Genomic DNA, 6,000 nt, shown 5'->3' with positions numbered 1-6,000 from the left:
TTTATTCCCTTTTGTTTCCCTTGTTGTTTTATTGTTGCAGTTATTATTGTTGTTGTTGTTGATGTTGTTGTTGGATAGGATAGGCGGTAGCACAGCTGGTTAAGTGTATGTGGTATGAAGTGTAAGGACCGGCATAAGGATAGGACAGAGAGAAATGGAGAGAGGAGGGAAGACAGAGAGAGGGGGAGAGAAAGACAGACACCGGCAGACCTGCTTCAGCACCTGTGAAGCGACTCCCCTGCAGGTGAGGAGCCAGGGGCTCGAACCGGGTTCCTTATGCCAGTCCTTGTGCTTTGTGCCATGTGCGCTTAACCCGCTGTGCTACCGCCTGACTCCCTATTTATTTATTTATTTTTACCACCAGGCTTATTGCTAGGGCAGTGCTGGCACTACAAATTCACCACTTCTGGTGGCTATTTTTTCTTTTCCTTTTTCTTTTCTTTTTTTTTTTTTTTTCCTTTTTACTATACTATACTTCATAGAACAGAAGGAAATTGTAAGGGGCGGGCAGGAGAGATAGAAAGGAAGAGACAAAGGGAGACACCTGAAGATGGGCTTCACCACTTGTGAAGCACACCCCCCCAGATGGGGATGGGGGCTCCAACCCGGTTCCTTCTGCGTGCTAATCAGTGTGCTGGACTACCTGGCTCCCACACATGACTCTTTAGCATGTGCATTATTTCAAGTTGAAGTCAACTGAAGTCCCACAGACTCATGATAAACTTATACAAGTTCTTTAACTACCTAAGTGAATAGAAATTGAGGGCACTAGCAAGAATTGGGACTTTTGGGGTGGGTGGGGGGAGAATACAGGTCCTTCAGAGGACCTAGTGGGGGTTGTATTGTTATATGGAAAACTGAGAAATGTTATGCATGTACAAACTATTGTATTTACTGTCGAATGTAAAACATTAATTCCCCAATAAAGAAATTTTTAAAAAATGTGCAAGGACCCAGGTTCAAGCCCCTGGTTCTCACCTGCAGGGGGAAAGCTTTGTGAGTGGTGAAGCAGGGCTGCAGGTATCTCTCTGTCTCTCTCCCTATTACCCCCTTCTCTCTCGATTTCTGACTGTCTCTATCCAATAAAAAAAAATTGGGGAATTTTACAGGAAATGACCTATCACTGAAACATATCTTTTTTTTTTATTTCTTTATTGGGGAATTAATGTTTCACATTCAACAGTAAATACAATAGTTTGTATGTGCATAACATTCCCCAGTTTCCCATATAACAATACAACCCTCACTAGGTCCTCTGTCATCCTTCTTGGACCTGTATTCTCCCCACCTACCCAGCCCCACCCCAGAGTCTTTTACTTTGGTGCGATATGAAACCTATCTTGATAGCAGAAAAATTCTAATTATAGAGCAACCGTTCTTTGCCATATACTGTAGGTCACCCTCTCCTTCATGAGTCCCTCTCCTCTCTCCTTGAAGTCCCCAATCTATTCCATTCTTCTTCCTCTTCTTTTTTTAATCTGTAATGTAGGATATTTTATTTTTTTAATTTTTAAAAAATATTTATTTATGAATGAGAAAGGTAGGAGTAGAGAGAGAAAGAACTAGACATCACTCTAGTACATGTGCTGCCAGGGATTGAACTCAAGACCTCATGCTTGAGAATTCAATGCTGTGTAAATACCACACGCTAACCAATAGGGCCACCAGAATGCAATGCTTTATCCACTGCACCACCTCCCCTCCTGGACTACTCTCTATTCCATTCTTTACTCAAGGGTATATATATTATTTTTTTACTCTGTTTGCTTAAGATTCTCCATATGCATGTTCAATCTGTTCTTTTCTCCTACCAATCTGTCTGATGTTACTTTGATTGTTGAACCAACCAGAGAAGAATGCAGACAGGTAGAGAGAGATTACTTCTTCACTCCTTCAGAGTCCATGACAGCTTGAGGCTCTGAAATCTTCCTCTTACTGAGTGTGACATCTACAATCCTGAAGTTTCCCTTTAATGAACTCTTGGTCTGCAGCAGGGATTCTTTTCTGTCCTGTAGACTACCAAATCCATTCCATGAATTTTTCAGGGTGTGAGTGCGTACCAGCCTAACCTGGTTTCTGCTCTAGATCATTTTCCTCAAACACACACATCTCCTTGAATGTTTATCCAGTTACTTACCCTGCCCTGTGGTAGATATCTGTTGTCTGTACACAAGCTCTACTGGCAATTAACTGTTCGTTCTCCTGTGAAAGGAGTCTGGCTGTCAGGGTTGGGAGGAAGCATATGAACACGTATCTGTAAAAGGGATAGTTTTCCAGCAGAAATGCTTTGTGAGTTTGCCTTCACCCCCCACAACTTTGGTTTTCCTTTTAGTCCATCAGGACCGGGTGTTCCCCATCAGAGAGCCGGACTAAAGCTTAAATAGATGTTAGGGAAATGTTCTCTCTTTCTACTGGGGTTGACAAACTTCAAAAATAGACCTAGCGTTCAGGGTGGTCTACAGTCATATTACTTGCTTTAATGAAAGCAGAGTAGAAAAATGGAGAGAAAAGAATTCTTTGATATTATGAGACACCCCAGTACCTCATCTGTGCCTTAACACTCTTGCAAACTAAAGCATCTCACCTTTCTCTCCGGCCCCCCCTCATCTACATGCCTACAAGGATTGTACTTTCTTCTCTTTTTCTCTGCTTACTTTCTCCCAATAAATGCTCATCTTCTCCCTGAAACATGAAATAATAAATAAATAAATAAATAAATAAACCAAAGCATTTCCATACTTGGACTGCCAGTTATAAGACTAAATCAGGCCCAAAAGGTGGCACAATGAATAAAACACTGGACTCTGAAGCATGTGGTCTGGAATTCGGTTCCTGCCACTCCATGTGCCAGAATGATGCTCTGGTTCTCTCTCTCTCTCTATCTTATTAACAAATAAACAAAATTGATAGAGGAGAGGAGAAGAGAGACAAAGAACTGTTTCTGTTTAATTTAACTTGTGTTGAGTCTCTTATCACTAACCACCAAAACAATATTAACCGTGGTCCAGGAAGTGGCACAGTGCATAAAGCACTGGATTCTCAATCATGAGGTTCTGAGTTCAATCCCAGCAGCACATGTACCAGAGTGATGTCTGGTTCTTTCTCTCTCTCCGCCTTTCTCATGAATAAATAAATAAATTATTTAAGAAAAAATCCTAACCAATACACAACCATCAGGCACAGATATTTGGGAGGAAGCAGTCTCTGCCTGATGACCAAATTCAGATAACTGCAAACAAGGACCAGATTGAAATAACAAATGAATCAGAGATGGACCGCACACACCCCAAGGTAATACACAGATAAGTCTTTCAGTCTTTGTTGTTATTATTTTTGTTTCATTTTTAGTTCTAGCCAGAGCACTGCTTGGCTCTGGCTTATGGTGGTGCTTATGGTATTAAACCTGGAACCTCAGAACCTCATGAAAGTCTTTTGTATGACCGTTATTCTATCTCCCTGACACCACACAGATCAGTCTTGATCATTGATTTGCCTACTCACTACTGTATCTTTTGTTCCTGATATTTCTGTGTCCCTGACAGGAGCCAGCCTATGCAGAACACATTAGAGAACCTCAGCAAGTGATGTGGGTTAGAAAATTATGAAAAGAAGCCTAAGATCTCCAAGAGTTTTTAGTCTGTATGCACCTTTCTGCAGTGGGAAATACTTGTCCCAGGGAGACAATGGGCCGCATTCCTCAGTAATTTGGTCTCTTGCCAAAGGACTTTTCACATCAGGGAGTGAGGATGGAAGAAGAGGAGGGTCAGGGCCAGGTGGCAACACACCTACTTAAGAGTACACACAGTTCACAAGGACCCAGGTTCAACCCTCTGGACCCCACCTGCAGGAGGAAAGCTGCATGAATGGTGAAGCGGGGCTGCAGGTATCTCTTTCCCTCTCTCTCTCCCCTACCCTCTCTTTCTCTTTCTCTCTCTACCACCAATTTCTGTCTCTATCCAATAATAAGTAATATAAATATAAAAAGAGAGGAGGAGGAGGGTCATGGAAAGAGCATGATGAGATGAGAATGTAGATCTTTGAGAACTTCCAGTAAAGGTTTCCAAGGCCACATGGAAGATTGGATAAGAGAGTGACTCAGACTTGTCTGCATTCCCTGGGGTGGAGTGCAGCTCTTAGGAGGGGGTATGCGATGAAGAAAGGCACAGGTCTGCATCAGCTTTTTGGAAATGCCTTCAGAGCTGCCTCAGGAGTCATGCGGAGAAATTAGTGTCCTCACTTCAGTGTGGCTCTTCATTCTGGACCCACTGTAATACAGCTGGAGACTGGAGATTACATTTTCCTACCAGACTTGGACCTGAATGGCACTTGGTTATTTCCAACCATCCTGCCTGAACCTTTACAGCCAGAATTTACCAATTTTGAAGCTACTGTAATACTTGAAAGACCTTTAAGTGATGAAAGATCTACACATAAATATATGTTCTCATTCTCAGACAGGCAACATTATTTGAATATGTGCCTTCTAGGTTATTCATAAAAAGGGATATAATCTTTTTCTCTTTTCAAATGTGATAATAGTTACATCAAAGCCAGAGAAAATGCTACACAATTCTGATTGTTTTCTGGCTCTTTTGATTGTTCTCTTGCCTTCTAGAGCAATACAATGTTAATTTATACTAAAAGTATACCTCTCAGCAACCAGGATATTCAATAATGGATGGATGGATGAATAGATGGGGAGATAAATACTTTTTTTTTTTTAACCAGAGCACTGCTTAGCTCTAGTTTAAATAGTGTGGGGGATTCAAGCTGCGAATCTGGAGCCTCAGGCGTGAGAATCTCTTTGCATAACCACTATGCTATCTACCTCCACCCAAGATAAATACTTAATACCCAGACCAAAAAAAAAAATCCTGTCTTAAGTTTCTCCAAAGAAAGAGAACCAATTTCTTTCTTTCTCTTGATTTATTTTATTTTAGTATATCAGTAAGAGAGAGAGAAAAAGAGGGAAAGAGAGGGGGGAGGAAGAGAGAGAGAGAAAACCAGAGCATCACTGGCATATATGATGCTGGGGACAGGACTCAGGAACTCATGTTTGAAAGTCCAGTGCTTTATCCACTGTGCTCAACTCAAATTCATTGTGGTGCTCAAGTCGAACCTGAAATGGAATTGGAGTATTACACCAAAGTAAAAGACTCTGGGGTGGGTGGGTGGGTGGGGAGAATACAGGTCCATGAAAAATGATGAATGAAATAGTGGGGGTTGTATTGTTAAATAGGAATCTGGGGAATGTTATGCATGTTCAAACTATTGTATTTACTGTTGAATGTAAAGCATTAATTCCCCAATAAAGAAATAAATTATTTAAAAAAAAATTCATTGTGGTGCCAGGGTTTGAAACTGGGAATTCTAAGACACAGGTTTGAAAGAGACAGATCCAATATCTGCCTGTCTATTTACCTATCCATCTGTCCATGTTATGTTGTATTGTCAGATGGACACCCAGGAAAGTCCATGGTGCAATTTGAAGACCTGAGAGTCTAATCTGAAGGTTGAGAACAAGGAGTACTCAGGCTAGTCTTCCACTGCTGTCTGTCACTGAAGTCCCAGCTCAAGCAGTCAGAGAGGGATTCAACTTTCCTCTCTATGTTTTTGACTCATTCAGACCCTCAACTAATTAATGATGCTCACTTATAGGGGGAAAATCATCATTCAAAGATAATCAAATGTTCTGGAAACACCATCACAGATACAACCTTAAAAACAACACCTCAAAAATCACTGGGTGGCCTGGGAGTTGGCAGAGTGGTTAAGGCTCTGGACATGAGGTCCTGAGTTTGACTCTTGGTATCAAATGTGCCAGAGTGATGTTCTGGTTATCTCTTTTTGCCTCATAAATAAATAAATTTTTCACTACCCAAAACAGAGACCTCTCAAAGAATGGAAGAAGATCTTTACATGCGATACATCAGACAAGAGGCTAATAGCCAAAATGTATAAAGAGCTCACCAAACTCAGCAACAAGATACAAATGACCCC

The sequence above is a fragment of the Erinaceus europaeus genome, chromosome 16 (genome assembly GCF_950295315.1).
Source record: "Erinaceus europaeus chromosome 16, mEriEur2.1, whole genome shotgun sequence".
NCBI lineage: Eukaryota > Metazoa > Chordata > Mammalia > Eulipotyphla > Erinaceidae > Erinaceus > Erinaceus europaeus.
The sequence above is the reverse complement of the archived record's forward strand: the minus strand, read 5'-3'. Positions refer to the sequence as shown.